The 19,987-nt window shown below is 43.7% G+C and overlaps 1 pseudogene across 1 annotated transcript in view; it reads left to right on the top strand.

The window, feature by feature from the left end:
• Positions 1–628: 628 nt before the first annotated feature.
• LOC311141164 (poly(A) RNA polymerase GLD2-like) overlaps positions 629–19,987 on the top strand; it is a 70,095-nt pseudogene continuing 50,736 nt past the window's right edge. The window contains exon 1 of the transcript in view: positions 629–803. The product of the transcript in view is annotated as a poly(A) RNA polymerase GLD2-like (transcript). The remainder of the gene's footprint in view (positions 804–19,987) is intronic.

Below are 19,987 nucleotides of genomic sequence, written 5' to 3'. Positions count from 1 at the left end.
GAAACAGACAACAACACAGTTGTGCGGGGGGCTGGTGCGGGCGTCCGCAGCCATAGAGGGAGTATCTAAGTCCCCAGTGGAGCTGGGAAATCTTTGTTCCCTTGGACTGTCGCTGTGCAGCAGTGAAAACTCATTTGAGTTTGGGGACTCGCATAACATTAAATGTATAATCTGAGACATGTAAGATGTTGTTACGGGGAAAGGTCCGATGGATACCTTCATTTGTGAAAAATGTATTGAACTTGATGCAGCTAAAGAAATGATTATTTATTACTCTTCATGAAAAAGTAAAACATTTGACCAAGCGCCTTGAACTGAATAAGTATTCTATGAGACTATTGGCATCTTTAAATGCTTCCTATCAAAACATCCAAGAGGATCAAAATGGGGCCTTCCTGGACTATGATCAATTTCCGCCACTGCACCCCTCTACTAGTTTGAACCAGAAAATAGCTGCTCATTGTTAAACTCCAGGTGAACATAAATGGATGCGTGTCGGAACCAGAAAGAAGGAGAAGAATAATTCTCGGCGCGCCTGTCTTCTTCCGCTGCGTCCGGTATTAAGACTTTCAAATCGCTTTGAGCCCCTGTACCAGTATCTTCTGCCGGGGGCTTGGGTGTTCCCTCCATGGCTGTGGATGCCCCTCCAGCTACCTCTCCCTGTCCTAGTCAATCATCTGCATGGGCACAGCCTGGACATCCGCGGCCCCACCTCTGCTCGGCCATGCTCTCTGGATCAGAGCTCTGTCCCTTTGGCTGTTGTGGCCTGCACGCTGCCAGCGTCTCAGCAGCCCTCTTCTCAGGTGAGTTCTGTGGCTCTGGCCTCGCATTCTGCTTCGAGACACGGTAGAGGCCGGACCATTCCGGCGATTGTGATAGGGAGTTCAATGGTGAGGCATATATCTGTACCTGGGGCAAAGACTTTGTGTTTTCCTGGGGCAAAAGTTCAGGATATCACCAGGTTGCTTCCCGAGGCTGTGAGTCAGTCACCGGGGACTGATACTGTCATAGTTTATGTGGGGTCAAATTACATTATGAAGGGCAGCTCAGAACAGTTGAAGATGGATTTAAAGAACTGATCGGGTCTCTACTTGACACCAACAAACACCCCATAATATCTGGCCATCTGCCCTCCCTAAATCGTGGCATTGAACTGTTCAGCAGACTTTTAGCCCTCCATAACTGGCTACGAGACTATTGCAGCTCTGTGGGTGTAACATTTATTGACAATTTTGATACCGTCTGGAAACAAAGCTCATATTTGGGTTCCTGGACTTATCAACGACCCAAATCCAGCTCATTTAATCCCTACCATTGTGTCGCTGAGTTGTCATAATGCTTCAGCAAATGTACATTATCCTAGGGGCATTGGAAGACACAATGTAAGTAACCAAATTTATGTCCCTCTTACTGCCCTGAATGCCTATGATGTACCTACAGCTATTGTATGCAGTAATCATATTATTATTATTATTTATTTTTTTGTCATTTAGCAGACGCTCTTATCCAGAGCGACTTAGAGTTAGTGAGTGCATACATTTTCATACTGTGCCTATGAACAAGAGTAATACTGTTAGCACTGAGATGGTGTGCCCTAGTAGGAAGTCCACTGTGTGCAGCTCACCCTGCACTAATAAAAATAAACTAAGCATGTCTACCTCTGCTAAACTTCCCAGTAAAGCAAGAAAAATAAACAAGCATCCCAGAAAAGTGTTAAAAATAGCCCACGTTAACATAGCTTAAGAAACAAGGTTCATGAAATCAACCATTTGCCTGTAACAAATGACATTCATATTCTGACTATCTCTGAAACTCACTTAGATAATACATTTGATTACACAGTGGTAGCAATACATTTATATAAGATCTGCAGAAAATACAGAAATGCCAAAGGTTATATTCAGAACCACATTCCAATAAAACTTAGAGAGGATATCATGTTAAATACTGTTGAAGTAATATGACTACAGGTTAATCTGCCTCACCTAAAGCCCATTCTGGTGGGAAGCTGCTATAGATGACCAAGTGCTAACAGTCAGTATCTGGATAACATGTGTGAAATGCTTAATAATGTATGTGATATCAATAGAGGTATACTTTCTGGGTGATTTAAATATTGACTGGCTTTCATCAGGCTGCCCACTCAAGAGAAAGCTTGAAACTGTAACTATTGCCTGCAACCTGGTTCAGGTTATCAACCAACCTACCAGGGTAATTACAAAAAGTACAGGAATGAAATCATCAACATGTATTGATCATATCTTTACTAATGCTGCAGAAATGTGTTTGAAAGCAGTCTCCAGATCCATCGGATGTAGTGATCACAATATAGTAGCTATATCTAGGAAAATCAAAGATCCAAAGGCTGGCCCTAATATTGTGTGTAACAGGTCATACAATATGTTTTGTAGTGATTCCTATGTTGTTGATGTGAAGAATATTTGTTGTGTAATATTCGGTGTGTAATAACAAGCAACCAGACGCTGCACTTGATACATTTATGAAATTGCTTATCCCAGTTACTAATAAGCATGCACCCATTAAGAAAATGACTGTAAATATTGTTAAATCCCCGTGGGATTGATGAGGAATTGAAAAATTGTATGGTTGAGATGGATGGCAAATAGGTCTGGCTGCACAACCAATTGGCAAATGTACTGCAAATTGAGAAATCATGTGACTAAACTGAATAAAAAGAAGAAGAAACTATACTATGAAACAAAGATAAATGACATAAAGAATGATAGTAAAAAGCTTTGGAGCACCTTAAATGAAATTTTGGGCAAAAAAGCAAACTCCGCTCCATCGTTCATTGAATCAGATGGCTCATTCATCACAAAACCCACTGGTATTACCAACTACTTTAATAATTTTTTCATTGGCAAGATTAGCAAATTTAGGCATGACATGCCAGCAACAAATGCTGACACTACACATGCAAGTACATCTGACCAAATTTTGAAAGACAAGCATTGTAATTTTTAATTCCATAAAGTAAGTGTGGAAGAGGTGAATACATTATTGTTGTCTATCAACAATGACAAGCCACCAGGGTCTGACAAATTGGATGGAAAATTACTGAGGATAATAGTGGACGATTTTGCCACTCCTATTTGCCATATCTTCAATTTAAGCCTACTAGAAAGTGTGTGCCCTCAGGCCTGTAGGGAAGCAAAAGTTGTACCCCTTCCTAAGAATAGTAAAGCCCCCTTAACTGGCTCAAATAGCCAACCAATCAGCCTGTTACCAACACTTAGTAAACTTTTGGAAAAAATTGTGTTTGAGCAGATATAATGCTATTTTACAGTAAACAAATTGACAACAGACTTTCAGCACGCATATAGAGAAGGAGAGTCAACAAGCACAGCCCTTACACAAATGACTAAGGATTGGTTGAGAGAAATTGATGATAAATGATTGTGGGGGCTATTTTGATAGACTTCAGTGCGGCTTTTGACGTTATCGATCATAGTCTGTTGCTGGAATGTGTTATAGCTTTACACCCTCTGTCACGATCGTCTACGAGAGAGGAGGACCAAAGCGCAGCGTTGGTAGCGAACATATTGATTTTAATGTGATACACGAGAATACAAAACAAAACACGATCATGAAGTCCTCAGTGACAACGACTGAACATAGAACAAAAACCCACAACACTAAGGTGAACACTGACAGTTTAAATATGGCTCCCAATCAGAGATAACGAGCCGACAGCTGACACTCGTTACCACTGATTGGGAGTCACACGACCAAACAATGAAACACAACCAAATACAACACAACCAAATGAACACACCCTGGCTCAAAATACACAGTCCCGGAGCCAGAGCGTGACAGTACCCCCCCCCTAAAGGCGCGGACTCCGACCGCGCCTACACCCCAAATAGGGAAGGGCTGGGTGGGTATTGTTCCTCGGAGGCGGCTCCGGCTCCGGGCTTGACCACCACCCTATTACAATCCCCCCGTAGTGCCCCCAGTCCGATCTGACCCAGTTAGCTGGATCAGGACTGCCGACGCGCACCCCTGGCTTGGCGCGTGAGGCAGGAATGGACCGGACCTGGCAGACGATACGCACCCTTTGCATGGTGCGTGGAGCCGGAACAGGCCTCACCAGGCTGAAGACTCGCATCCCTGGCTTGGTGCGAGTAGCAGGAATGGGCTGAATCCGGCTGACGACTCGCACCCTTGGCTTGGTGCGAGTAGCAGGAATGGGCTGAATCCGGCTGACGACTCGCACCCTTGGCTTGGTGCGAGTAGCAGGAATGGGCTGAATCCGGCTGACGACTCGCACCCTTGGCTTGGTGCGAGTAGCAGGAATGGGCTGAATCCGGCTGACGACTCGCACCCTTGGCTTGTTGCGAGTAGCAGGAATGGGCTGAATCCGGCTGACGACTCGCACCCTTGACTTGGTACGAGTGGCAGGAATGGGCCGGACTGGGCTGGCGACGTGCACCACAGACCTGGTGCGGAGAGCAGGAACGGGCAGAGCCGGGCTGACGAGACGCACCACAGGCTTGATGCGGAGAGCAGGCACGGGCCGTGCCGGACTGACGACGCACCCCACTGGCTTGGTGCGGGAAGCTTGGATGGGCCGGACTGTACTGGGGACACACACCACTGGTCCTACTCCGGGATCTGGAACGGGCCGGACCGGACTGGCAACACACGCCAGTACCTCTCGCCGTGCCTCTACTTCCTCCATCCCCTCTTCGACCAGTGGCCCCCGTAACCCGGCGGCCTTCTCCGGCAACCCACTGGGCCGCTCTATCGCGGCCTCCTGCTGGTCCGACGTCGTGAGCCCCCCCCTAAAAATTTTCGGGGCGTCTCTCCTACCCGTGGACCAGGTCTCCAGGTCCCTCGCCAGCCTCTCGCCCTTCTGCCATAATGTCAAGCCCTTCTCTTCCTCACTCGGCTTGACCCAGTCCAGGAGGCGAAGGAGATCTGTGAGGGATCTCCCTGGCGATGGCTCCTGGACACGCTGCTTGGTCCCATCTTGGTGGGTTTTTCTGTCACGATCGTCTACGAGAGAGGAGGACCAAAGCGCAGCGTTGGTAGCGAACATATTGATTTTAATGTGATACACGAGAATACAAAACAAAACACGATCATGAAGTCCTCAGTGACAACGACTGAACATAGAACAAAAACCCACAACACTAAGGTGAACACTGACAGTTTAAATATGGCTCCCAATCAGAGATAACGAGCCGACAGCTGACACTCGTTACCACTGATTGGGAGTCACACGACCAAACAATGAAACACAACCAAATACAACACAACCAAATGAACACACCCTGGCTCAAAATACACAGTCCCGGAGCCAGAGCGTGACACCCTCTGCTACAGTGGCTTGCGAAAGTATTTACCCCCCTTGGCATTTTTCATACTTTGTTGCCTTACAACCTGGAATTAAAATGGATTTTTGGGGGGGTTTGTATCATTTGCTTTACACAACACAAGATGCAAAATATTTTTTTTTGTGATACAAACAAGAAATAAGACAAAAAAACAGAAGACTTGAGCGTGCATAACTATTCACCCCCCCAAAGTCAATACTTTGTAGAGCCACATTTTGCAGCAATTATAGCTGCAAGTCTCTTGGGGTTTGTCTATATAAGCTTGGCACATCTAGCCACTGGGATTTTTGCCCATTCTTCAAGGTAAAACTGCTCCAGCTCCGTCAAGTTGGATGGGTTCCGCTGGTGTACAGCAATCTTTAAGTCTGGGCTTTGACTAGGCCATTCCAAGATATTTAAATGTTTCCCCTTAAACCACTCAAGTGTTGCTTTAGCAGTATTCTTAGAGTCATTGTCCTGCTGGAAGGTGAACCTCAGTCCCAGTCTCAAATCTCTGGACGACAGAAACAGGTTTCCCTCAAGAATTTCCCTGTATTTAGCGCCATCCATCATTCCTTCAATTCTGACCAGTTTTTCAGTCCCTGCCGATAAAAAACATCCCCACAGTATGATGCTGCCACCACCATGCTTCACTGTGGGGATGGTGTTTTCGGGGTGATGAGAGGTGTTGGGTTTGCACCAGACATAGCATTTTCCTTGATGGCCAAAAAGCTCAATTTTAGTTTTATCTGACCAGAGTACCTTCTTCCATATGTTTGGGGAGTTTCCCACATGCCTTTTGGCGAACACCAAACGTGTTTGCTTATTCTTTTCTTTAAGCAGTGGCTTTTTTCTGTCCACTCTTCCGTAAAGCCCAGCTCTGTGGAATGTACGGCTTAAAGTGGTTCTATGGACAGATACTCCAATCTACACTGTGGAGCTTTGCAGCTCCTTCAGGGTTATCTTTGGTCTCTTTGTTGCCTCTCTGATTAATGCCCTCCTTGCTTGGTCAGTGAGTTTTGGTGGGCGGCCCTCTCTTGGCAGGTTTGTTGTGGTGCCATATTCTTTCAATTTTTTAATAATGGATTTAATGGCGCTCCGTAGGATGTTCAAAGTTTCTGATATTTCTTTATAACCCAACCCTGATCTGTACTTCTCCACAACTTTGTCCTTGTGTCACACCCTGACTCATGGGACTCTTGTATGTTGAGTCAGGGTGTGGATATTCTATGTTAGTATTTCTATGGTGCATTCTAGGTTGTGTAGTTCTATGTTTGGCCGGGTGTGATTCCCAATCAGAGGCAGCTGTCGCTCGTTGTCTCTGATTGGGGATCATACTTAGGCAGCCTATTGGCAATCATGGGTTGTGGGATCTTGTTCCGTGTTAGAGGCTTGTTTTGTGTTTAGCCTTCGGACTTCACGTTTCGTTGGTTTGTTGTTTTGTTCGTGTGTTTATCGGTGAAATAAACATGTATGCCTTTCACGCTGCGCCTTGGTCTGACCCGTCCTTAAACGAACGTGACACCTTGACCTGTTTGGAGAGCTCCTTGGTCTTCATGGTGCCGCTTGCTTGGTGGTGCAACTTGCTTAGTGGTGTTGCAGACTCTGGGGCCTTTCAGAACAGGTATATATATACTGAGATCATGTGACACTTAGATTGAACACAGGTGGACTTTATTTAACTAATTATGTGACTTCTGAAGGTAATTGGTTGCACCAGATGTTATTTAGGGGCGTCATAGCAAAAGGGGTGAATACATATGCACTCACCACTTTACCGTTATTTATTTTTTAGAACGTTTTGAAACAAGTTATTTTTTTTATTTCACTTCACCAATTTGGACTATTTTGTGTATGTCCATTACATGAAATCCAAGTAAATATCCATTTAAATTACAGGTTGTAATGCAACAAAATACGAAAAACGCCAAGGGGGATTAAACTGGCAAAACATCAGTATAGAGACAAAGTGGAGTCGCAATTCAATGGCTCAGACACGAGACGTATGTGGCAGGGTCCCCAGACGGCATCCCTAGCCGCGTCCTCAGAGCATGCGCAGACCAGCTGGCTGGTGTGTTCATGGACATATTCAATCTCTCCCTTTCCCAGTCTGCTGTTTCCACATGCTTCAAGATGGCCACCATTGTTCCTGTACCCAAGAAAGCAAAGGTAACTGAACTAAATGACTATCGCCCCGTAGCACTCAACTCTGTCATCATGAAGTGCTTTGAGAGACTAGTCAAGGATCATATCACCTCTACCTTACCTGTCACCCTAGACTCACTTCAATTTGCTTACCGCCTCAATAGATCCACAGACGATGCAATTGCCATCACACTGCACACTGCTGCTCTATCCCATCTGGACAAGAGGAATACCTATGTAAGAATGCTGTTCATTGACTATAGCTCAGCATTCAACACCATAGTACCCTCCAAGCTCATCATTAAGCTCGATGCCCTGGGTCTGAACCCCGCCCTGTGCAACTGGGTCCTGGACTTCCTGACGGGCTGCCCCCGGGTGGTGAAGGTAGGAAACAACATCTCCACTTTGCTGATCCTCAACACTGGGGCCCCACAAGGGTGCGTGCTCAGCCCCCTCCTGTACTCCCTGTTAACCCATGACTGCGTGGCCAAGCACGCCTCCAACTCAATCATCAAGTTTGCAGACGACACAACAGTAGTAGGCTTGATTACCGACATTGACGAGACAGCCTACAGGGAGGAGGTGAGGGCTCTGGGAGTGTGGTGCCAGGAAAATAACCTCTCACTCAACATCAACAAAACAAAGGAGATGATCGTGGACTTCAGGAAACAGCAGAGGGTGCACCCCCCCTATCCACATCGACGGGACCGCAGTGGAGAAGGTGGAAAGCTTCATGTTCCTTGGCGTACATATCACCGACAAACTGAAATGGTCCACCAATGCAGAGAGTGTGGTGAAGAAGGCGCAACAGAGCCTCTTCAACCTCAGGAGGCTGAAGAAATGTGGCTTATCACCTAAAACCCTCACAAACGTTTACAGATGCACAATTGAGAGCATCCTGTCGGGCTGTATCACTGTCTGGTACAGCAACTGCACCGCCCACAACTGCAGGGCTCTCCAGAGGGTGGTGCGGTCTGCCGAACGCATTACCGGGGGCAAACTACCCGCCGTCCAAGACACATACAGCACCCGATGTCACAGGAAGGCCAAAAAGATCATCAAGGTCATCAACCACCCGAGCCACTGCCTGTTCACTCCGCTATCATCCAGAAGGCGAGGTCAGTACAGGTGCATCAAAGCTGGGACCGAGAGAATGAAAGACAGTATTTGATTTGATGGTTAAATGCAGTGGTTCGTGCTTTCAGTTTTGCGCGAATGCTGCCTTCTATCCACGGTTTCTGGTTAGGGTAGATTTTAATTGTCACAGTGGGAACAACATCGCCTATACACTTCCTGATGAACTCAGTCACAGTCTCCATGTATATGTCAATTTTATTCTCCAATGCTACCCGGAAAATATCCTTGTCCGCGTTATCAAAACAATCTTGAAGCACGGATTCCGATTGGTCGGACCAGCGTTGAAAAAGACCTTAGCACGGGTACTTCCTGTTTGAGTTTCTGCCTATAGGAAGGAAGGAGCAAAATGGAGTCGTGGTCTGTTTTGCCGAAGGGAGGGCGGGGGAGGGCCTTGTAGGCATCCCGGAATGGGGAGTAGCAGTGATCGAGCTTTTTAGAAGCGCGAGTACTGCAGTCAATGTGTTGATAGAACTTCGGTAGCGTTTTCCTCAAATTTGCTTTGTTAAAATCCCCAGCTACAATAAATACGGCCTCAGGATATGTGGCTTCCATTTTGCACAAAGTCCAGTGTAGCTCCTTCAGGGCCGTCGTGGTATGGGCTTGAGGGGGAATATACACAGCTGTGACTATAACCCAAGATAATTATCTTGGGAGGTAATACGGTCGGCGTTTGATTGTGAGGTATTCTAGGTCGGGTGAACAAAAGGACTTGAGTTTCTGTACATTATCACAATCACACCATAAGTAGTTAATCATGAAACATACACCACCGCCTTTCTTCTTCCCGGAGAGTTCTTTATTCCTGTCTGCGTGATGTACTGAGAACCCAGTTGGCTGTATGGGTGGGGATAGTATATCAGGAGAGAGCCATGATTCTGTGAAACAGAGTATTTTACAGTCCCTGTTGTCTCTATGGAAAGAGATCCCCGCCCTGAGCTCATCTATTTTATTGTCCAGAGACTGACCATTAGCGAGTAATATACTCGGAAACGGTGGATGGTGTGCACGTCTCCTGAGTCGGACTAGAAGTCCACTCCAAATACCTCTTCTCCACCCGTGCCGTCTTGGAGCAGCCTCTGAGATAAATTCAATTAACCTACCAAACAAAGGATCAAATTAGGGAAAGTCGTATTCCCGGTCGTAATGCTGCCGAGTTACCGCCGCTATGATATCCAAAAGTTATTTCCGGCTGTATGTAATAACACAGAAAAACGTTCTGTGCTAATAATTAAGTGTTGTGCTGCCCTTATGCACCAACTCCTCTCTTCCACATGGGTATAGTAGACAGGTTAAGAATAACAATCTTGCTTGACAACGATACTAATATACTGTATAGCCTATGGGCCTGGGCTAGCCAACTTTCATAAAAAACAGACAGGCGTTAAGTACAGTTAGTACATGACATGCACTTGCAAACTAACAGTAAAATATCATCAAAATTTCAAAACAAACAAAAACACATGACATACAGTTGAAGTCGGAGGTTTACATACAATTAGGTTGGAGTCATTAAAACTCGTTTTTCTAACCACTCCACAAATGTCTTGTCAACAAACTATAGTTTTGGCAAGACTGTCACGCACGTTGATAGACGGATCAGACCAAGGTGCAGCGTGGTATGCGTACATATTCCTTTATTAACTGAATACAGATCAAAACAACAAAATACAAACGAACGTGAAGTTCAACAGGCTACACAAAACACTAGCCAAAACAGAAACAAGATCCCACAACTAAGGTAGGCAAAATGTCTGCCTAAGTAAGATCCCCAATCAGAGACAACGATCGACAGCTGCCTCTGATTGGGAACCACACCCGGCCAACATAGAAATAGAAAATCTGGAATTCACACCCTGACCAAACCAACTAGAGAAAACAGGGCTCTCAAGGTCAGGGCGTGACAACGACGGTTAGGACATCTACTTTGTGCATGACCCAACAGTTGTTTACAGACAGATTATTTAACTTATAATTCACTGTATCACAATTCCAGTGGGTCAGACGTTTACATACACTAAGTTGACTGTGCCTTTAAACAGTTTGCAAAATTCCAGAAAATGATGTCATGGCTTTAGAAGCTTCTGATAGGCTAAGTGACATCATTTGAGTCAATTGGAGGTGTACCTGTGGATGTATTTCAAGGCCTACCTTCAAACTCAGTGCCTCATTGCTTGACATCATGGAAAAATCAAAAGAATTCAGCTAAGACCTCAGAAATAAAATTGTAGACCTACACAAATACTGTTCATCCTTGGGAGCAATTTCCAAATGACTGGAGGTACCACGTTCATCTGTACAAACAATAGTACGCAAGTATAAACACCATGGGACCACGCAGTCGTCATACAGCTCAGGAAGGAGATGCATTCTGTCTCCTAGAGATGAATGTACTTTGGTGCGAAAAGTGCAAATCAATTCCAGAACAACAGCAAAGGACCTTGTGAAGATGCTGGAGGAAACAGGTACAAAAGTATCTATATCCACAGTAAATCGAGTCCTATATTGACATAACCTGAAAGGCCTCTCAGCAAGGAAGAAGCCACTGCTCCAAAACCACCATAAAAAAACCAGACTACAGTTTGCAACTGCACATGGGGACAAAGATCGTACTTTTTGGAGAAACGACCTCTGGTCTGATTAAACAAATATAGAACTGTTTGGCCATAATGATCATCGTTATGTTTGGAGGAAAAAGGGGATATCTTGCAAGCCAAAGAACACCATCCCAACCGTGAAGCACGGGGGTGGCAGCATCATGCTGTGGGGGTGCTTTGCTGCAGGAGGGACTAGTGCACTTCAAAAAATAGATGGCATCATGAGGAAGGAAATTATGTGGATATATTGAAGCAACATCTCAAGACATCAGTCAGGAAGTTAAAGCTTGGTCGCAAATGGGTCTTCCAAATGGACAATGACCCCAAGCATACTTCCAAAGTTGTGGCAAAATGGCTTAAGGACAACAAAGTCAAGGTATTGGAGTGGCCATCACAAAGCCCTGGCCTCAAACCTATAGAACATTTGTGGGCAGAACTGAAAAAACATGTGCGAGCAAGGAGGCCTACAAACCTGACTCAGTTACACCAGCTCTGTCAGGAGGGATGGGCCAAAATTCACCCAAATTATTGTGGGAAGCTTGTGGAAGGCTACCCGAAACGTTTGACCCAAGTTGAACAATTTAAAAGCAATGCTCCCAAATACTAATTGAGTGTATGTAAACTTCTGACTCACTGGGAATGTGATGAAAGAAATAAAAGCTTCTCTCGACTATTATTCTGACATTTCACATTCTTAAAATAAAGTGGCGAACCTAACTGACCTAAGACAGGGAATTTTTACTAAGATTAAATGTCAGGAATTGTGAACACTGAGTTAAAATGTATTTGGCTAAGATGTATGTAAACTTCCGTCTTCAACTGTACCTGATAAAGAAACAAACAATTCCAATAAATGAAGTTAAGTACAAATTAACAAAAGGGGACAGGAATAGCCATGCTAGCCCAATGACGACATGTACAGGGAAAAGTATAGTAACTAGCTAGCATGTACAGCGTTCACAAATCAACAGATAAAAGGTTCATAAATGCATGGCATGCATAAATATCACAATATACTGGCAGAAAACCATCATATTACAATGGCAGTGACAATATTAACTCAATATCTGTGTTGATTATGATTTTCATGGGACAATTTTTCAGTAACCTACCTCTTCCATATGGGTACAGTAGACAGGGAAGGGGTAAGGAGGCAGGGAATGTTTATGAGGGAGGAGAAGGAAGTATGCGACATTAAAAATGGTACTAGCAACAACAAAAGGAATGTACACTAATATCAGACATGGGAACTATGTACGCAAACATAACAAAATATATACAGTGGGGAGAACAAGTATTTGATTCACTGCTGATTTTGCAGGTTTTCCTATTTACAAAGCATGTGGAGGTCTGTAATTTTTATCATAGGTACACTTCAACTGTGAGAGACGGAATCTAAAACAAAAATCCAGTTTTAAGTAATTAATTTGCATTTTATTGCATGACATAAGTATTTGATACATCAGAAAAGCAGAACTTAATATTTGGTACAGAAAGCTTTGTTTGCAATTACAGAGATCATACGTTTCCTGTAGGTCTTGACCAGGTTTGCACACACTGCAGCAGGGATTTTGGCCCACTCCTCCATACAGACCTTCTCCAGATCCTTCAGGTTTCGGCTAGGCCACTCCAGGACCTTGAGATGCTTCTTACGGAGCCACTCCTTAGTTGCCCTGGCTGTGTGTTTTGGGTCATTGTCATGCTGGAAGACCCAGCCACGACCCATCTTCAAAGCTCTTACTGAGGGAAGGAGGTTGTTGGCCAAGATCTCGCGATACATGGCCTCATCCATCCTCCCCTCAATACGGTGCAGTCGTCCTGTCCCCTTTGCAGAAAAGCATCCCCGAAGAATGATATTTCCACCTCCATGCTTCACGGTTGGGATGGTGTTCTTGGGGTTGTACTCATCCTTCTTCTTCCTCCAAACACGGCGTTTAGACCAAAAAGCTCTATTTTTGTCTCATCAGACCACAAGACCTTCTCCCATTCCTCCTCTGGATCATACAGATGGTCATTGGCAAACTTCAGACGGGCCTGGACATGCGCTGGCTTGAGCAGGGGGACCTTGCGTGCGCTGCAGGATTTTAATCCATGACGGCGTAGTGTGTTACTATTGGTTTTCTTTGAGACTGTGGTCCCAGCTCTCTTCAGGTCATTGACCAGGTCCTGCCGTGTAGTTCTGGGCTGATCCCTCACTTTCCTCATGATCATTGATGCCCCATGAGGTGAGATCTTGCATGGAGCCCCAGACCGAGGGTGATTGACCGTCATCTTGAACTTCTTCCATTTTCTAATTATTGCGCCAACAGTTGTTGCCTTCTCACCAAGCTGCTTGCATATTGTCCTGTAGTCCATCCCATCCTTGTTCAGGTCTACAATTTTATCCCTGATGTCCTTACACAGCTCTCTGGTCTTGGCCATTGTGGAGAGGTTGGAGTCTGTTTGATTGAGTGTGTGGACAGGTGTCTTTTATACAGGTAACGAGTTCAAACAGATGTAGTTAATACAGGTAATGAGTGGAGAACAGGAGGGCTTCTTAAAGAAAAACTAACAGGTCTGTGAGAGCCGGAATTCTTAATGGTTGGTAGGTGATCAAATACTTATGTCATGCAATAAAATGCAAATGAATTACTTAAAAATCATACAATGTGATTTTCTGGATTTTTGTTTTAGATTCCGTCTCTCACAGTTGAAGTGTAACTATGATAAAAATTACAGACCTCTACATGCTTTGTAAGTAGGAAAACCTGCAAAATCAGTAGTGTATAAAATACTTGTTCTCCCCGCTGTATATATGTCCCTCATCAATCTACACACAATACCCCATAATGACAAAGTGAAAAAAGGTTTTTAGACATTTTTGCAAATCTATTACAAATATAAAACAGTAATGCCTTAAGTATTCAGACCCTTTGCTATGAGACTCGAAGTTGAGCTCAGGTGCATCCTGTTTCAATTGATCACCCTTGAGATGTTTCTACAACTTGATTGGAGTCCACCTGTGGTAAATTAAATTGATTGGACATGATTTGGAAAGGCACACACCTGTGTACAGTATAAAAGGTCCCACAATTGACAGTGTATGTCAGAGCAAAAACCATGCCATGAGGTCAAAGGAATTGTCCGTTGACCTTCGAGACAGGGTTGTGTCGAGGCACAGATCTGCTGTGGGGTACCAAAAAATCTGTGCAGCACTCCACCAATCAGGCCTTTATGGTAGAGTGGCCAGACAGAAGCCCCTGCTCAGTAAAAAGCACATTACAGCCCGCTTGGAGTTTGCCAAAAGGCACCTAAAGGACTCAGATCATAAGAAACAAGATTCTCTGGTCTAATGAAACCAAGATTGAAATCTTTGGCCTTAATGCCAAGCATCACGTCTGGAGGAAACCTGGCACCATCCCTACGGTGAAGCATGGTGGTGGCAGCATCATGCTGTGGGTATGTTTTACAACGGCAGGGAGTGGGAGACTAGTCAAGATCGAAGGAAAGATGAACAGAGCAAAGTACAGACAGATCCTTGATGGAAACCTGCTCCAGAGCACTCAGGACCTCAGACTGGGGTGAAGGTTCACCTTCCAACAGGACAACGACACTAAGCACACAGCCAAGACAATGCAGGAGTGTCCTTAAGTGGCCCAGCCAGAGCCCGGACTTGAACCCAATCGAACATCTCTGGAGAGACCTGAAAATAGCTGTGCAGCGACGCTCCCCATCCAACCTGACAGCGCTTGAGAGGATCTGCAGAGAAGAGTGGGAGAAACTCACCAAATACAGGTGTGCCAAGCTTGTAGCGTCATACCCAAGAAGACTCGAGGCTGTAATCGCTGAGAAAGGTGCTTCAACAAATTACTGAGTAAAGGGTCTGAATATTTATGTAAATGTGATTTATTTTAAATGTCTTTATAGATTAGCAAACATTTCTTGCTTTGCCATTATGGGGTATTTTGTGTAGATTGATGAGGGGGAAAAAACAATTTAATCCATTGTGATCAACATGTGGAAAAGGTCAAGGGGTCTGAATACCTTCCGAATGCACTGTATATATTTATACTCCGACATTGCTCGTCCTAATATTTCAATATTTCTTAATTCCATTATTTTACTTTTTAGATTTGTGTGTATTGTTGTGTATTGTTAGATATTCTGCACTGTTGGAGCTAGGATAACAAGCATTTCACTACACCCGCAATAACATCTGCTAAATATGTGTATGTGACTAATACAAGGTTATTTTGTTTAATCAATTACAAAATTAGCAGAATGTCGGCCAAAATCCATCTCGCTCCATTTTCTCCCACTTCTGGCCACTGGGATTCCTCTCATCACCATATTTGGTGGTGAGTGGAAATGCCAACCGGATGCTTCAGATTTATACATTCGGTGACACATCTGGCTCATTGTTTTATATGTGGCTACACAGTAAATGCAGTATGTTGTTAGCAGCTAGCATAGTGCTAGCATGCTATGCTGCTATGCTAATATGCGTCTCGTTTCAGGAAGCTAGGCATATGTCGCACGTCAAACAGGATCAGCATTTGAACGTAAACATTTATTTTTTATCAAAATGCATTTTTTTTGGCAGAAATGCCTTCTGGAACATGTGTACTTTCATGTGCCTTAATAACAAACTTGTATTCCATCCATAAATATGAATAAAATTGTTTTGGTTTAGCCATGGAAAATGACAGGAACCTTCCCACTAGCCATGATTGGCTGAGAGAATGTATGGGCTGGACATGCCGGGAGATGAGTTTGGATTGGTCTGCCATGTAGCACGCTTCTGTCTATAACGTGAGCTGTTCAGTATGTGTTGACAGTCCATTCTACCGCGCCATTTTTGAAAGATATAACCATGGGGGCAGCCATCTTGGGGCCACAGGCACAATGGAGAGCACACATACAGAGACCAAGTACAACAGATAGACTTATGGACACTGAAACCTACTTACATGGTCATGAACGCACTAATCACTAATGATGGGATGTCCAGAGGGTAAGCAGCCCATGAGTGAGGTTCATAGGTGAGCGGTCCAGTTGTGTGATGTGCAGGACAGATGTTTATGAGTGAGCTCCTCACTCTGCCACTGCTTGCTGGAGACTGAGCTCAGAGACAGAAGTGGGGATTTGAGAACCACCAGGTAAGGCCTGTGATTGGCTGACCCCATGGGTAACCTTGGTAAACTGGTCCTTAACGCGGAGGTGTGAAGAGCCCTGTGCCACTGGACAAAGGAGTCAGGCTGAGGAAGCGGATGTTAGCCTACCTCAGCAGTAAAAGGCTACACAGTTTGTGTCTCTAAGAGAGGGTAAAGACATGCTTCCCAGTCTAAACAGTTCGGAAGAGTTTGTGCATATAGTATGATGACATTTTGTGACATTTTAGTTCGTTTTGGACTTAATTAGGGTTTTTTCTGCTGTTCTGGCACTCCACCTTTTTTCTGGAGTTAAAATATATCTATACCCCTTCCTCAGTGATTGGTCAATTAATCTAAGATAACTGAAATTTTTGCAGAGATCTTAGTTGCACAATTTTACATCTAACTAAGATGTTTGGTGCAGTATTTCTCAAGAGAAAAACTTTGCATGAAAATAAGTCGTCTATCGTTGAATGACAACAAACACTTCATTGAAGAATCCCTACTGTTAACCAGTGACCGACGAAGGTGCATGGACTTCGGCTCCGAACTTCGGCTTGCCTCGAGAAAACATTTTGTGCACACAAACAGCTGAAAAAACCCTTGAACAAAAACGTCCAAAACGAACAAAAACGTCACTAAATGTGTCATAACATATGCACTAACTGTTCCAAACTGTGTAGAATGGGAAGCTTGCGGACGCCTTAAGAGATGGTTGAGAGAAAGTGTTCAGGGGCAACTGTAAAAGTTTTTCTACAGATGGTGAATAAGCAGATGGGGGATCTGAGAAACATACTCCTCAGTCTCCACTTGCGCAGCCATATAGCTAGCTTTTTGGTGGCACAACTAGGTAAGACACTTTCAGGAGGTCGTCACCTGTGTTTGCAAGGCAGAGGTCCTAAGTTCGCTCTTTGGTAGGGGACAGTGGGGTAAGTTGAGCCATTTTTTACATTCAGCATCACTCCGTCAATGGGAAGATGTCTACATATATTTCAGGATGTTGTGTATCCCTGGAAATATTCATAATTAATGTCAACATTACAGTTTTGAAAACATAGCTTGTCCAAAAAAAGTGTTCTCTAGGCACAACGTAAGTTGAGCCTCAGGACAGGACAGGGTAAGTTAAGCCGGCTACAAATGTATGTACTGAATGAAATATTACCACTACCTTTTTAAAACCCTGTCTACCTTTTTTGAATTTTAATAATTTGAAACACCTTTTAACACAGGCCCTGTTGTTATCTCATATCCCAGCAATAATGCCTAACCAATTTCTGTGTTCATGCAAGTGACTGATTGAACGAATCCTCACTATCAGTATCTGCAATTTGGCAGTACACCCAGACCCTTGTTTCAAGGTCTCAGGTTAAAGAGAAGAACCATCATGAGGTATTGGTCTGTCACATGCATTAACCAGTATTGGTCGGTCACACGAATGAAGCAAACGTTAATGATGAATTAAATATGATAATAATTAAATAAACTAAATAATGCAAATATGACTTGTCTACAGTATATAAGAGAACTAACGGGACTGCCCTGGTAGAGCTCCTTATCGACATGTGTACCCCCCACTAGAGGTAGTGAGAGGCAGACATTTAAAACAATATACAAAAAGAGTAATATAAAAATAATATTAATACACTACCAGTGAAATGTTTGGACACACCTACTCATTCAATGGTTTTTATTTATTGTTACTATTTTCTACATTGTAGAATAATAGTGAAGACATCAAACTATGAAATAACACATATGGAATCATGTAGTAACCAAAAAAGTGTTAAACAAATCAAAATATATTTTAGATTTGAGATTCTTCAAATAGCCACCCTTTGCCTTGATGACAGCTTTGCACACTTTTGGCATTCTCTCAACCAGCTTCATGAGCTAGTCACCAGGAATGCATTTCAATTAACAGGTGTACCTTCTAAAAAAAGTTAATTTGTGGAATTTCTTTCCTTCTTAATGCGTTTAAGCCAATCAGTTGGGGGGTATACAGAAGATAGCCCTATTTGGTAAAAGACCAAGTAAAAGACCAGCTCAAATAAGCAAAGAGAAATGACAGTCCATCAAAACATTGAGACATGAAGGTCAGTCAATTCTGAACATTTTAAGAACCTTTGTTGCACTATTACATTTACATTTTAGTCATTTAGCAGACGCTCTTATCCAGAGTGACTTACAGGAGCAATTAGGGTTAAGTGCCTTGCTCAAGGGCACATCGACAGATTTTCCACCTAGTCAGCTCGGGGATTTGAACCAACGACCTTTCGGTTACTGGCACAACGCTCTTAACCACTAAGCTACCTGCCGCTATGATGAAACTGGCTCTCATGAGGACCGACACAGGAATGGAAGACCCAGAGTTACCTCTGCTGCAGAGGATAAGTTCATTAGAGTTACCAGCCTCAGAAATTGCAGCCCAAATAAATGCTTCACAGAGTTCAAGTCACAGACACATCTCAACATCAACTGTTCAGAAGGGACTGTGTGAATCAGGCCTTCATGGTCAAATTCCTGCAAAGAAACCACTAATAAAGGACACCAATAAGAAGAAGAGACCTGCTTGGGCCAAGAAACACGAGCAATGGACATTAGACCGGTGAAAATGTGTCCTTTGGTCTGATGAGTCCAAATTGGAGATTCTTGGTTCCAACCACAGTGTCTTTGTGAGTCGCGGTGTTATGGTGTGGGGGTGCTTTGCTGGTGACACTGTCTGTGATTTATTTAGAATTCAAGGCACACTTAACAAGCATGGCTACCACAGCATTCTGCAGCGATATGCCATCCTATCTGGTTTGGGCTTAGTGGGACTATCATTTGTTTTTTAACAGGACAATGATCCAATACACCTCCAGGCTGTGTAAGGGCTATTATACCAAGAAGAAGAGTGGTGGAGTGTAATAATGAACAGTGGTTACTGTAAATGGTTACCTACAGTATCTGGAACTTTGCATAGCTAATTTATCTACAGATGTAGGATCTTAATTTGAGCCATTTTGGTACAGAAGGAAAATAATACTGCAGTAACTGAAATGTAAATTATTATGTGGATTATAATTCATGGATATTCTTTGTAGGGGTTGATACATTTTTCGTTAGGGCAAATCAAGTCTGACATTTTATAGTAGAAATTATAAACTTTAGAAGCCTTTTTAAACCTTGAATACAGTACAAGTTTGCAGGAACAAAAGAGTGATCAAATTAAGATCCTACATCTGTATTGCTTACACAAACAACAATATCCAATTAAGCTATAGTCAAGTGCTGATGTGTGTGTCTGTGTGTTTGAGAGTTCTGAATGTTCCCGCAGGAGAACTATCAGGTCAACAAGGCGGTCATGTCTAGCAATGTACAAATCCTTGTAAGAATACACTCTCTCTCTCTCTCTCTCTCTCGCTCTCTCTCTAACACTCACTCACACACACCCACACCCAAACACACACACACAGTCTTGTACAACTAACCTTGTGGGGACACAAAATTCAGTCCCATTCAAAATTATTTTTTCCCTAACCCCTAACCCTAACCCTAAACCTAAATCTAACCCTAGCTCCTAACCCTAAAACTAACACTAGCTCCTAACACTAACACTAATTCTAACCTTAATCCTAAACCCCCTAGAAATAGCATTTGA

This window comes from Coregonus lavaretus, assembly GCF_964263955.1.
Source record: "Coregonus lavaretus genome assembly, chromosome: 14".
Classification (NCBI taxonomy): Eukaryota; Metazoa; Chordata; class Actinopteri; order Salmoniformes; family Salmonidae; genus Coregonus; species Coregonus lavaretus.
This window is presented reverse-complemented; position numbering and strand designations above follow the sequence as displayed.